This window comes from Podarcis raffonei, chromosome 14 (genome assembly GCF_027172205.1).
Source record: "Podarcis raffonei isolate rPodRaf1 chromosome 14, rPodRaf1.pri, whole genome shotgun sequence".
Lineage (NCBI taxonomy): Eukaryota > Metazoa > Chordata > Lepidosauria > Squamata > Lacertidae > Podarcis > Podarcis raffonei.
Window position 1 is genome coordinate 26,780,067 of NC_070615.1, and position 13,554 is coordinate 26,793,620.

The 13,554-nt window shown below is 48.1% G+C and overlaps 1 protein-coding gene across 5 annotated transcripts in view; it reads left to right on the forward strand.

Moving 5' to 3' along the window:
- Positions 1-839: 839 nt before the first annotated feature.
- The window catches only part of PAQR5 (progestin and adipoQ receptor family member 5), a 29,897-nt gene continuing 17,182 nt past the window's right edge, over positions 840-13,554 (forward strand). For 2 of the 5 annotated variants that reach the window (XM_053365003.1, XM_053365008.1), the window contains exons 1-2: positions 840-945; positions 7,428-7,668. The gene's annotated coding sequence lies outside the window, so the exon portion shown is untranslated. Of the gene's footprint in view, positions 946-7,427; positions 7,669-10,835; positions 11,397-12,188; positions 13,050-13,554 lie in introns of those variants that run through there. The other 3 variants (XM_053365007.1, XM_053365006.1, XM_053365005.1) reach the window with 3 other exon arrangements.

Here is a 13,554-nt window from a genome sequence, read left to right on the forward strand (position 1 = left end):
ACGGCGTCTCTAACAGAGACGGATTTAGGGCATCTCTACTGGTTCCCCTGCACAGCATGCAGAAGCTGTGCCTTCCTACCTCCTTCCCAAACAAAGCCTAGATAGTGCTTGCCCAGCTTTGGAAAGCAAGAAGGGGAACTCCAGGACCTTTCCAGAGGTTTTGGCATGAAGGGGCTTTGGGTTGGGGCCGCATCCGATTTTGGATTTGCACAGGGCGCCATATTGCCATGGTCCTCTGCTGTCTCCAGGTCAGGTTGGGAAAGATTCCCTGAATTTAAAACCCTGGAGAGCTGTTGCCAGTCAGTATGGAGAATACTGAGCTAGATGGACCGAGGGTCTGGCTCTGTATAAGGCAGCTTCCTAGGTTCCTAATCACCAGGACTAAAATCTTAACTTTCTTTTGGGAGAAAGGGCCATAGCTCAGGAACAGGGCCTTGCAAGCGGAAGGCAACAGGTTCAATTCCCCGGCAGCATCTCCAGGTAGGGTTGGGAGAGACTGCTGCCTGGAATCCTGGAGAGCTGCTGCTGCCAGTCAGTGTAGACAATACTGGGCTAGATGGACCAACAGTTTGACTTGGTATAAGGCAGCTTTCTCTGGTCCTAGGAAGGAGATTCCCCTCCAGCTCGGGTGCCTGCTGAATATCAGGCCAGGACAAAACAAAACGCCTCTGCCGATCCCCCCACCCATGGAGGAATGACAAGAGGGAGAAGTGGGGAGGGGGAGAGGCTATTTCAGGGTCGCTCTGCATCCAAACTGCTGGCCTGTGCCATTTTTGGAAGCTGAATCAAACTGCTGACTGGGCAGGAGCCGGCAGCCCTCGCCTCAGCAACCAGGCAGCCATGCAGCAGCAGCTCTCAGAGAGGAGAAGAGGGCCAGCAGGCAGGTCTGCAAAGCATCTGGGCATCTGGGACACGACAGGAAGGGGCTGCTCCGGAGGATGGGAGGTAAGGGGGCACCGGGGGCCTGGGGGTTGGAGAAGCACCACAGGCCTCTCCCAGGACTCATATGGAGGGGATGGGGGAAACCCAGCCAGAGTCCGTGTCACCAGTGCATGAGAGACAGTGTGGTGCAGTGGTTAGAGTGTCAGGCTAGAACCTGGGAGGGACCAAGGTTTGAATCCCCACTCAGCCATGAAGCTCACTGGGTGTGATCTGGGCAGGCCAGCCACGGCCTCGCTCAGCCTAACCTACCTCGCAGGGCTGTTGTTGTGGGGATTAAATAATGAGGGAGAGAGAAACATGTACATCCCCTTGAGCTCCTTGGAGAATAAGGAGGGATATAAATGCAGGGGGGGGGGGGAATAACTAGCTGTCCAGGGCAGCTGTTTACCAGCTCCATCTGGTACACAGGCTGAGACCCTACCTGCCCGCAGACTGTCTCGCCAGAGTGGTGCATGCTCTGGTTATCTCCCGCTTGGACTACTGCAATGCGCTCTACATGGGGCTACCTTTGAAGGTGACCCGGAAACTACAACTAATCCAAAATGTGGCAGCTAGACTGGTGACAGGGAGCGGCCACCGAGACCATATAACACCGGTCTTAAAAGACCTACACTGGCTCCCAGTATGTTTCCGAGCACAATTCAAAGTGTTGGTGCTGACTTTTAAAGCCCTAAATGGCCTCAGCTCAGTATACCTGAAGGAGCGTCTCCACCCCCATCGTTCAGCCCAAACACTGAGGTCCAGCGCCGAGGGCCTTCTGGCGGTTCCCTCAAAGCAAGAAGTGAGGTAACCAGGGAACCAGACAGAGGGCCTTCTTGGTAGTGGTGCCCGCCCTGTGGAATGCCCTCCCACCAGATGTCAAAGAGAAGAACAACTACCAAACTTTTAGAAGACATCTAAAGGCAGCCCTGTTTAGGGAAGCTTTTAAGGTTTAATAGGTTATTGTAATTTAGTGTTTTGTTGGAAGCCGCCCAGAGTGGCTGGGGAAACCCAGCCAGATGGGCGGGGTATAAATAATAAATTATTATTATATTATTATTATAACTCGGAAAAAGCCTCCACCTGGAGAGAGAGCTGAGACCCTCCCTCAGCATGATGTTCCCCTGCTTCTTTGATCCTTCCCTCTGCATAGGTAGCAAACCTCCTTAGAGTTATTTATTAAATTTATATGCATCCCCTCATCAAGAGACCACAGGAAGAAGGCAGAAATTCTGGAAGGGAGGTGTGCAAAAAGGTTCACCCCACCCTCGCATATCTGGGGGATGAGATATGGATCTTCAACCTGTCAGCTGGTTTGAAACCAGGGCCCTGCGCTGTCATTTAGGGCTGTTGCTAGGGATTTGCAAGACTCAGGCCTGGCGGGGGGTGGGACATGCCCACCAGGCCTGTTTACATAACATATGCCTATGCTGATTTCTATGTACAGATGCAAATTTCAGCCAACTTCCAGAAGAGGTGGGGAGACCCCAAACTGTGGCTCTTAGTGCTGGGGATTATTCAGAGAAGCATATTTTTGAGCTATGAGGTGTCAGCCAGGTTCTCTGGGGCCAACACCCTGTATGCGGATTGGACAGCCACAAATTAAGATGTGGGGTGGGTCGCTAGGGGGTCTTACCAGCCCTGCACTTCATAGCATCTACAGCTTCCTTGACAGCATTTTTTTCCTCAAAAAAAAAAAAAAGATGATTTAAAATTCAGGGAAGAAAGGAGCAAGTGATGGGGCGGCGGCAGAGACACCTGCTGGGGGTGTTTGGGCCTGCTGAACCCCTCCCCAGCCATGCACCCCTGTTGGCACAATGGCACAAACGGGAGAGTGGACAGGGGTGCAAATGGAGCTCGGCACCAGCTCAGAATTGTTGTACACAACACCTGAGTTGTGCAAGTGGTTGCTTTAGAACCACAGAATGGCCGAGTTGCAAGGGTCAGCTGGTCCAACCCCTGCACCCACCCACCCGCAAAAGTGGTTGCACCACGGGGGGGGGGGGATGAAGCAATGGGCAGCTGCACTTCCTGCTTGAAAGAGCCAGACCAGCGTTTGAAGTTAATGCAGTCCTGCAAAGCCCCCAAGACTCCACTCTCTTTGGGGTGGGAAGGGAATGTGCTGCGCAACGGCGCCACCTGGAGGGCGCCTGGGTGGCGACACGGTCCCAGAGCTAGGATTGCAAACAGGGAAAGAGCCGGAGTCTATGGCAATGCGCGGGGCATTTTTAACAGAAAGGTGGCATAATAATTTAAGAAAGAATAATGAATGGCAAGGGCACAGGGGAGATTTGTTAGGCTTTGAAGCGGGCACCCCCTTGCCATTACTGCCCATGGGTCAGCCCCAGGCTCTCTCTCTCCATCACCTCGAGGACCAAACTAGGAACACAGGAAGCTGCCTTATTCCTGTTGGTCCACCTATTTGTCCTTGCCAAGTTTGTTTGTTATTTATTACATTCAGGGCCGGCCCACCCATGAGGCAAGCTGCAGGATTCACCAGGGTAGCAGATTCTGATGTCAATCGATCTTCCCTCCTTGTTCCACATGCAGATCTTCCCTCACCCCTTCCTCCCTGCCAGGGAGGGTGTGTGTGTGCCATTTTGGGATCCGCCTCAGGTGCCAAAATGTCTTGGGCTGCCCCTGATTACATTTATATTCCACCTGTTATTCCAAGGAGCTCAAGGTGGTGCATATGTTTCTCCAACTCCCCATTTTATCCCCATAACAACCCTGTGAGGTAGGTTAGGCTGAGTGTGAGTGACTGACCCAAGGGTCACCCAGGGAGCTTCCTGGCTGAATGGGCATTCAAATCCTGGTCGCCCAGGTCCTAGTTCAACACTCTAACCATTACACTACACTGGTGAAATGTTGGTGGTGTACATTTGACAGCAAGAAGAAACCGAGCCTTTGGTGTCATCGGCCTGGCCCTGTGGAACTCTCTGCCACTGGAGATTCAGCAGGTGCACTTTCTGCGTCTACTTTTAGGCACCTGCTGAAATGTTTTCTATTCCATCAGGCTTAGGCAAGCAGGCAATGGAGAATACATCTCTCCATAAGCGTTAGCCGGTTTCTGATTTAAACTTTGTTATATCTAAATTGAAAATCCTGCACGGATCTCCTTGGGAAACCAGTTTCAAGCAGCTTCTGAGAGGCCCCCCATGGCTGTTACGGGGCAGGATCGGTCCAGGCCAGCCTGGTCTGGCACAACCGAGTCTAGCTGACGTGCAATGAACTCAGCTGGTGACTGTGATGCTTTGCCTCGGGGTAAATGATTGATCTGGCCTCCCGCTTATGACTTTTCTCCCAGGCACAGGACAGGTAGAGTCTGTTTCTGGGTGAACTTGGAGGGGGTCACTCTAGGGACACACACAAAAAACCACAAGATCACTGAATATGGATTAGAAGCTCCTCAGGCCCTTACCCTGGGCACATACAGAGTAGGGGCTTCAGTACCTTGCAGAATTCCTTATTCTTCCCCACAAAGGAGAAGGTTGTGTGCAAGAGCCTGTTTGCTAGCCTATATTTCTTATTCGGATTGCAGAATTTGAATTTTTCCTGACATAATCTTGGTATGTAATGTAATGGAGACCACAAGCTGTCCACCCCCCAAGAGTAAAGTTGAGCCCTGTAGGGTGACCCCAAATTCTCAGCAGCTGAGATTGAAACAGCAAAGATGTCAAGTCATTAATCCCTCCTAAAGAGAAAGATTTTATTTATTTATTTATTTGGCTATGAGAAAATCAACTCACAACCGAACTGGGTGCTGGGGTTCCAGTCTCACATTTGCAAAAGCATCTTGTTTATTGATTTCAAAACATTTGCCTATCATGGGATTGTAATAAAACCTCTAAGTGCTTTACAAAACAAAAAACACCCCAGACTTTAAAAGTGTCAAGGAAAGACAGTTCAAAACAAGCATTTATAAAGTTTCAAAAGATCATTAAAATCAACGGCAAACAGAAAGATCGAAATGCATGCCTGCATTCTCCATGTATAAACAGGGTTTGCTAAATGAAAATGTTTTTAGCAGGCACTGAAAAGAGTACAGTAAAAGCACCTGCCTGGTGTCAAGAGGCAGGGAGTTCCAAAGGCTAGGTGCTGCTACACTAAAAGAACAATTCCTTGCAGGTGTGCTATATGCCTGAGAGCATCTCCCTCTTGAAGAGTGAGCATACTCAGCATGCTGGCTGACGGGTGGTGCGGCTGGCAGATATAACAACAACAGCCTACCCTGCGATGTTTTCATTTCCCCTCATGACTAGCTGCACAAAGCAGTCCAGAACCAAGGTTCAAATAATCCTGAGCATTGTCACCATCAGTGCAGGGGTCCATTGCTCTGACTGTTGCAGGGCATGTGGGGAGGGAGAAGTGGCCCCCACCTGAGCTGGGCCTAATAAGACGCCACCACCACCCGGCTTTGTTTTGTGACGTATGATGCCCCCCGCTGTGGCTGCCTCTAATTGCTTCCTGTGGATTTGTCTTGAGTCCTGCTGATCCAAACAGCCTCAGGTGTTTTGCTTTAATTGAACCATCCTGAAATCCTGCACAGGTTGCAGAAGTCTACGAGCCACCCTTTGCACCCCACATGGGCTTAGACGAACAAAGTGGCTGGCTTGCCAGGAGACGGACCAGGAAGACAGCCTGTAATTGGCAGCACCTGATCTCTTGCTTTGGTGAAGGAGGAGGGATCTGAAGGGAGATGCAGAGGGGAGAGAAATATCTACCCCTGGATTTCTCCAAAGTAGATGGCTGGGATCTCAAATGGACTGAGACTTCTACCCACCCACCACAGCTGATGCCTCCCTAGCCATGCTTCCACAGAAGCAATTACCACTCTCAAGTGCATTCCCTAATAGAATCATGGAATTGTAGAGTTGGAAGGGATATCAAGGGTCATCTAGCACAGCCCCCTTGGCAAAGCAGGAATCTCAGCTCAAGAATCCCTGACAGATGGCCACCCGACATCTGCTTTAAAAAGTGCTGCACCAACAAGCACAAAACAACCCCTCTGCAGCACCACAAATCCAGCTTAACGGTGTATCGTTGGAAAATGTTGATCACTTCTATCTGGGCAGCTATCTTTCCACAAGGGCTGACGTTGATGCCGAAATCCACTGGTCGCGCTCCCCTAAATCTGCCTATGGTGGGGCAGGACGAGGGGGGGTCTGTCCACATTCTCTTTTCTACACCACTCTTTGGGGTGCAGCAACAGTAGCAGCCACAGCAAAGGACTCCCTTTGCAGCTGGATACTGTTGTGAGGTGAGCAGTGATTTCTGGCATCATATGGGGGGAGATATTTTCCAGCCCGAGCTGCCTACTGAGGGCCGCACTCCAGTGATGTCTGGAGCCAGAAGCAAGAGGTGCGACTCATAACTTTGTTCAACTAAAAAGTCAGAGGTTTCCAGTGCATACACAACTCTCCATCTTCTTCTTTTTTATTGTAATTAATAAATATTTATTAATTTCATTAAATAATACAAGAATGTCAAAAAAAGAAATAAAACACAAATTTCAAATATATGCATATTAACATAATTATTTACATATTGCAAAACAATGTTTAGAAAAAAAGAAAAGAAGAGAAGAAAAAAAGAAAAGTTAGAAAACAGAAAAATATTTACCATAAACAATAATTTCAAATTTGTACTTACACACAAGTATGTATTACCATGTTACAAAATACAAATCTTGATTTAAATATTTTAAAAGACTTCCACCACCTACACCACACGTCTTTTATACCTAGTTCGCCTTAACCTCTGTTCTTCATATCCTTCCTATAAGTTTTTCCCTAATCTATTACTTTATATTCTTTAAATTCTTCACAAAGTTAGTCTAAACACAACCAAATTTTTGTAGTTGAGCCCTGGTTATGCAAATATTCATTTAAACATTCCCTCCATCTTCAGTTCAGGCAGGGCAGAGGCATGAGTACAAAAAGGCCTGGGTGTACCCTGGGAAGAGTCCTGGGGGCCAGGTAAAGAGGTTTGGAGGGCCACAGTCAGCTCCCATTCCTGAGCTTTCCCACCTCAGTTGTAAAGGGTTCTGCTGCTATCTTAAGCCCGGTTACTTGGGAGTAAGCCTCATTCAGTTCAATCAGACTTGCATCTGAGAAGACATGGTTGGATTAATGCCCCCGTTTCTGTTTGCGACGAGTGAGGTGGGAGGATCCTTGAAATACTTTTAGGTAGCTCTGACTTTTAAAAAAAAAAACAACCATAACCAGGAGCAAGCCCTCTGCTTTTTTAGCTTAGCATGAGACATGCCATCTCCCCACTTCTTGTGAGGCCAAACCAACTAGTTTTCAGCTCTGAACTGGAAAGACTTGCTTTCGCTTGTTTACGCCCTGAATGCAAGTCCTACCGCTGCAAGCTTTGGCTAATTTGCTGGCCTGGGGACTCTTTAACTGAAGGAGCATTTGGGGTGGGGAAACCCCAGCACGCTTAAAAAAAAAAACAACCAACCCAAAAGGCTGTCTCTTTCCTTTAATTGCAAATGCAACCAGAGGAAAGGAGTGGCTTCTGGAAAGAGCTGGTCACATTCTTCAACCTGTGGAGATGGCCTAGCCGCTGTCAAGCCTCCCTCCTCTGTCTAAGCTAAGAGGTGGGGACTGACTTTCCTTTCCATCCCACAAGAGCATCCCTGTGAAGCTGGAAACCAGAGAAGGAGCAGCAGTAGCAGCAGCAACAACAGAAGCAGCATTGCCTCTCTCTCTCCATGCCTTTGACGGAGCTTGGCTGGCAGAGGTAAGTACTGGACTCTTAAATTTCTAAACTGGGATTATGACCTCCCAAGCACACGAAAGCTCATACCAATAACAAACTTAGTTGGTCTCTAAGGTGCTACTGGAAGGAATTTTTTTTATTTTGTTCCGACTATGGCAGACCAACATGGCTACCTACCTGTAACTAGAACTAGGACTCACAGACATCTCAGTAAGCTGAGTGTTGGAAGATTCAGGGCAGATAAAAGGAAGGACTTCTTCACGCAGCGGATAGTTAAACTATGGAACTCTCTCCCACTGGAGGCAGTGATGGTTACCAGCCTAGATGGCTTTACAAGAGGACTGGACAAATTCATAGAGCCAAAGGGCTATTGATGGCTTCTAGCCATGATGGCTGTGCTCTGCGTTCACCACCAAGCCAGATTTGAGATTGTAAGCTCCTTGGGAGCAGAGACCTGTGCTCCGGTATCGTTTAAAGTGGCAGGCATGTTGTTGGTCCTCTATAAACAATCAAGGATAAGGGAGGCGAAACAGGAAAGAGCTTGTGACAGACTGTTTGGGGGGAGAGAAGAAAGAGGCTCAGCAACAGCAGACAAGAAAAAGAGACAGAGGAGAATAAAAAGGAGAAGAGCCTCAGCATCAGTACCGCTGTCCCTCACCTGGTGCCCTGTTTTTTGGGGGGCTGATGGGAATTGTAGTCCTAAACATCCACAGGGTACCAGGTTGTTGAAGGCAGCTCCAGAGTCTCTCAAAACCCTGCTGCGAGTCATCTTAGAATCATCGAATTGTGGAGGTGGAAGGGGCCCAAGGGTCATCTAGTCCAACCCCCTGCAGTGGTGATAAGGGCAGGTTCAGACATGCAGGCCGCCGTTTGATGATGGCTCGACCCTAAGTATGTGAACTGACTCCACTGAATGGCTCTATTGAGCCTGAGAATGTTCTTGGCGGTGGTGGATTCTTAAATCACGTAAGTCGCCCTAAGCGGACAGTCCTCAGGGGACAAGCGTGAAGGTGTGAACCAACCCTGAGTCCCTTGGGTGTCCAGAACAGAGGCTGAGGGTCCAGCCTGTGGCTCGCTTTTTCTGGCTAGTGGAAATACAGTTCCTCATTCTCATGCTAATCATTGGTGTTGCCTGGACAAAGAGGACAGGAACAAAAGTAACTTTTTATTTTATTTTTGGAAAAAGTTTCAGTCTGCTGTGCTTTAATTGGGCTGTCCGTCTTGTTTTCACTGCATGTTAATTTCGTGCTGTTCTTGTTTTGCAACTTGCGGAATGGTTAAAAAATAAATATTGAGCTGCCTTTTTGCAGCTTCTGTAAATTTCCACTTGCTTAGACTAGCCTGGCCAGTTGCTGCAGTATCTGAAGGCTGGTCAGGGAGTTCTGTTCTGTTGAGCCATGCCCCTTCCCCCCAAATCATGTAAAAGGGGTCAGGGGCAAAGCCATCCTTCTGCCACAATACATAGGCATTTGCTCTTAGGTTCCAGTTGGAAGACTAGGGTAAAATAGCTCCCTCTCCAAAGAGAGCTGCTGGTGGTGTAGTGGTTAGAGCACCAGACTAGGACCTGGGAGACTCAGGTTCAAATCCCCACCCGGCCATGATTCTCACTAGGTGATCTTGGGGCAGTCACCTACTTTCAGGCAAACCTACCTCAGAGGGTTGTTGTGGGGGTTAAATGGAGACTAGGAGCTTGGAGACCTGGGTTCAAATCCCCCACTTGGCCATGAAGTTCCCTGGGTGACCTTTGCAGCTGGTCACTACATCTCAGCCTCGCCTACCTCACAGGGCTGTTGTGAGGATTAAATGGGGAGGAAGAGACCTATGTATATCACCTTGGAGGTAAGATGCAATACAGTGGTACCTCATGTTAAGTACTTAATTCGTTCTTGAGGTCCATACTTAACCTGAAACTGTTCTTAACCTGAAGCACCACTTTAGCTAATTGGGCCTCCTGCTGCCACCGCGCTGCTGGAGCACAATTTCTGTTCTCATCCTGAAGCAAAGTTCTTAACCTGAAGCACTATTTCTGGGTTAGCGGAGGCTGTAACCTGAAGCGTATGTAACCTGAAGCGTATGTAACCTGAGGTACCACTGTATACAAAAAGTGCATTCCTTTTTCCCAAGAAGAGATACCCATGTTTTTACTACATGTTTTTAGGATGCCATTCTTGATAGAACTGATCTGTTGTTCTGTAATCCTTGCAATTCCTGGGGGTCTGGATGATGACCCTTTGGGTCCCTCTCAGCTCTACAGTTCTATGATACTATGATTGACAGTTTCTTGGGGAAATCACTTAAGGTCAAACCTAGGCAAGGACCTTTTTTAAGGTTTTGCAAACTCTTGCAGTTGACTGGCAGAAAGTTCTGATGCAACCAGAATCCTCTGAGTCTACTAAGACTTGGTTAATCCAGGAAGGAACAAACTGTTTATGGGGCAGCCGAGAGCAACTCATCTCTGGCCTGTTGTTTTCCTGGCTCCTTCTGCCTGTTGAATAATATACCCGAGAGAGAGGATGTTGCTAAATAACCTGCATTATGAAAATGGGGTTTGACTGTATAACTTGGCAGAAGAGACAGCAGTTTCGAGCAACGCAAGCTGGCTAGGAAAGTATGTCTCCATAAAGCAGCCTTCCCCAAACAGGTGCCCTCCAGATGTTTTGGATTTGCAACGCCATCAGTCCCAGTCAGCTGATGGAGCTGCAGTTCAAAACATCTGGAAGGCACCAGGTTTGTTTGTTGCTTCCGAGCATGGATGGAGGAAGAAATTCACAACAGTTTTCCTTGTACAGCAACCTTTCTGAAACAATGCGTGGACCAAAACACAGCCATCCTTGGAAAGTCACACTTCTCCGAATTTTGCAATGTGGTTTTCCAGCCAAGCCATGTGAGCAGAAGAGTACATCTCCAAGGATAATGTGTGCATAAAAATGCATGTATTCTACGTGGGCAGCATCATTGGGAAATGGTGATAGGCCTCCAAGAATACATAGCAGATTATGGGATGATATCTTCGTACAAAACCCGAAATGGCATAAAAGTGAAATGTCATTCAACAGACATTTGGTGCTTCCGCTGGGGGGGGGGCGGGCAGGATTGTTGAATATTGATCTTTGCTTCTCGTATAAATAAGTGAAAACAATAAAATATTTGAGGGGGGGATGCATATATCTCATAAAGATAGCATACCTGAATGCAATATATGTAGGGAAATTGCTTTGCCAAAATGTGGAGATTAGGAGACAGTCATAGGGAAATTCTGGTGCATTTACAAGAGGGCTTAAGAAAAATTCGCAGACTGGTGTGGAAAGAAGAGAACTCAGCTTGAGATTGCAAAAACTGAGAAACTGGAGTGGACAGCTTTACCTGGAGGGGCTTAACCATAGCAATGCCAGCGGCAGGCCGCGAGGTATACATAATTCTGTCCTTGAACCACCTCGAAGCAGCCGCACCCTGGGAAGTTGCCCCAGAGCTCTTCCTGGTTTCTTTCTTTCCTCCCTGCCCTTCCTCTCTCCTGCCACTCAGCGAGGCATTTGCAACCATCAATGTTTAAACTCCTTAACCAGACTCTCTGCACACTGCTGCTGGAGGGGGACCATCTCAGGGAGTCTTGCCAGGAGCGACTCAGATCGCCTAGGAGTACAGTGTTTTCAGCGGCGTTTGGGAGCCCATCTGGTGACTTGCAGCATAACTCAAGAGAAGATCTAAGGGGCTGCTGGATTTGCAGAGCTGGATTTGCACAGCATCGTCAAGTAAGACATTAACCTGGTGGATTTGGGCAGGTGCCTGTCAGTGGCCGCGATCGGCTGCTCCTTGCTACCTTTCAGGCAGGCCTCAGAAACATTCCTGTTTCCGACTGTGTTTAATTGAGGGGGGTAGACTAAGGCTGTGTACGCGTTGCCAGCTTAAAATGCCACGAGGTTGTTCTTTTTCCTAATAAAATTGTGAAACTGGAAGGGACTCAAAGGTGCATCTAGTCCAACCCTGCCCCTGTGAGGGTGGTAAGGATGTTACCTATTATTGTCAGCCTTATTGATATATCCCATAAAATCACAGACTGTAGAAATGTAGAGTTGGGATAATAATGATAACAATAATTTATTATTTATACTCCACCCATCTGGCTGGGTTTCCCCAGCCACTCTGGGTGGCTCCCAGCAGAATATTATTATTAATAATAAGAAAGTGATGAAACATCAAACATTAAAAACTGCCTTCAGATGTCTTCTAAAAATCAGACAGTTGTTTATTTCCTTGACATCTGATGGGAGGGTGCTCCACAGGGCGGGCGCCACTACCAAGAAGGCCCTCTGCCTGGTTCCCTGCAATCTCACTTCTCACAGTGAGGGAACCACCAGAAGGCCCTTGGATCTGGACCTCAGTGTCCAGACTGAATGATGAGGGTGAAGACACTTCTTCAGGTATACTGGGACCCCGAGGGTCATTTAGCCCAACACCCTGAAAAGCACATTTTTGCAAATAAATTCCACCTCAATATAATGCATTCCTCTGTTCCCCTCCCCCATTATATGCATTTTTCTGCACGCTTTACCCAAGCAAGTATATGGTTGCATATATAGGGAGAACTATGCTACAAAATCTGGAGAGCCGTAAATTTTGAAGGAGTGCGGGGTTTCTATTCTGATATCATTTTGCAAATCAGGGAACTTTGCCTTTAAGTGCAAACTGAATCAAATCCCTACCGGCAGTCAACCTAAATGATGTTCTTCTGCACCAGCCTCTTTGGAATCACAGGGAGTTGTGTGAGATTGCGGCTGTTTTTTCCCTGCTTTGCAAACCATTTTGAGCAGCCTCCCCCACCTTGGCACAGCTGTTTGGCGTTGGTGGGAGTGCAGCTGCCCTTGCTGGAGCTGATGGGGGTCCAGAACATCTGGAAGGGCACCAGGTTGGGGAAGGCTGCCTTTGAGGGTGTGCACAGCAGGGTTTGGTCTGAGGCTGGTTCTCTGCTTGAACAATCTCATCTTTGGTGCCACATGGGGGAAGTCGTAAAAAGTTACTCATTAACATCTCCATTATTTACCCAGAATGCTGAACCTCCTTGCAGGTGCATAACATTCTCCTTTGGGTGGGTGGGGAGGATGGATGCCTGAACCCTTGCTTTATCCTTGCGGGGAAGGCAGGCAGGCAGGCAGGCAAGCGATCCTGTGTCCTGAATGACCTGGCGGAAATATTTAGCATCAGAAAGGGTGGGGAAGGCAGTGTGCTTCAGCCGTCGGGTGGGGCTTTGTGTTGCTGTGTGTTTTGTAAGATTCACACACTCTCTTGGATACAGGGCGTACGCTGGCATGTTGAGATAAGCCGGGAGGGGGGACCTGCACGGTCACCAAGCCAAACATGAACACAGTGGCCTGCAGGGATGTCTCTTGCCAGACGCAGCAGGGAAGGTATGTAGCTGTGCCAGACAGGAGCTCCTGCAATTTAGCAGGGAAGGGGACAGGAGCCCATCACGGTGCAAAGAGCCAGACTTTTGCCAGAGTCGGGGTGGGGCAGTAAATTTAAGGAACGGTGGTGGCTTTGCTCCAGACCTCGGTTGCCTGGCCAGGAAAGGAGTTAAGCCAAGAAAGGAGTTAATTTATTTCATGAAATTTTTACATCGCTGGATTGTTAAAAAAAAAAAAGCAAACTAAAATAGAAAAAAAAGATAAAGCAAGACAGTATCCACAAGAAAAATTAACATTAAGGGTTTAAAACTTTCAGAAAGTTAAAATAACAATAGGCTGAAAACGTTGTATGAGCTAAACAAGAACGTTTTTAGCAGGTATTGAAGAGAGGACTGATATCAATAGGCAGGGAGTTCTGAAGTCTAGGTGACGCCACATTTCAGTTGCAGTCTCCTGTTGGTGTGATGGGGGGTTGTCTCACTCCTTATACAGGTGTCCCACCCCCTTA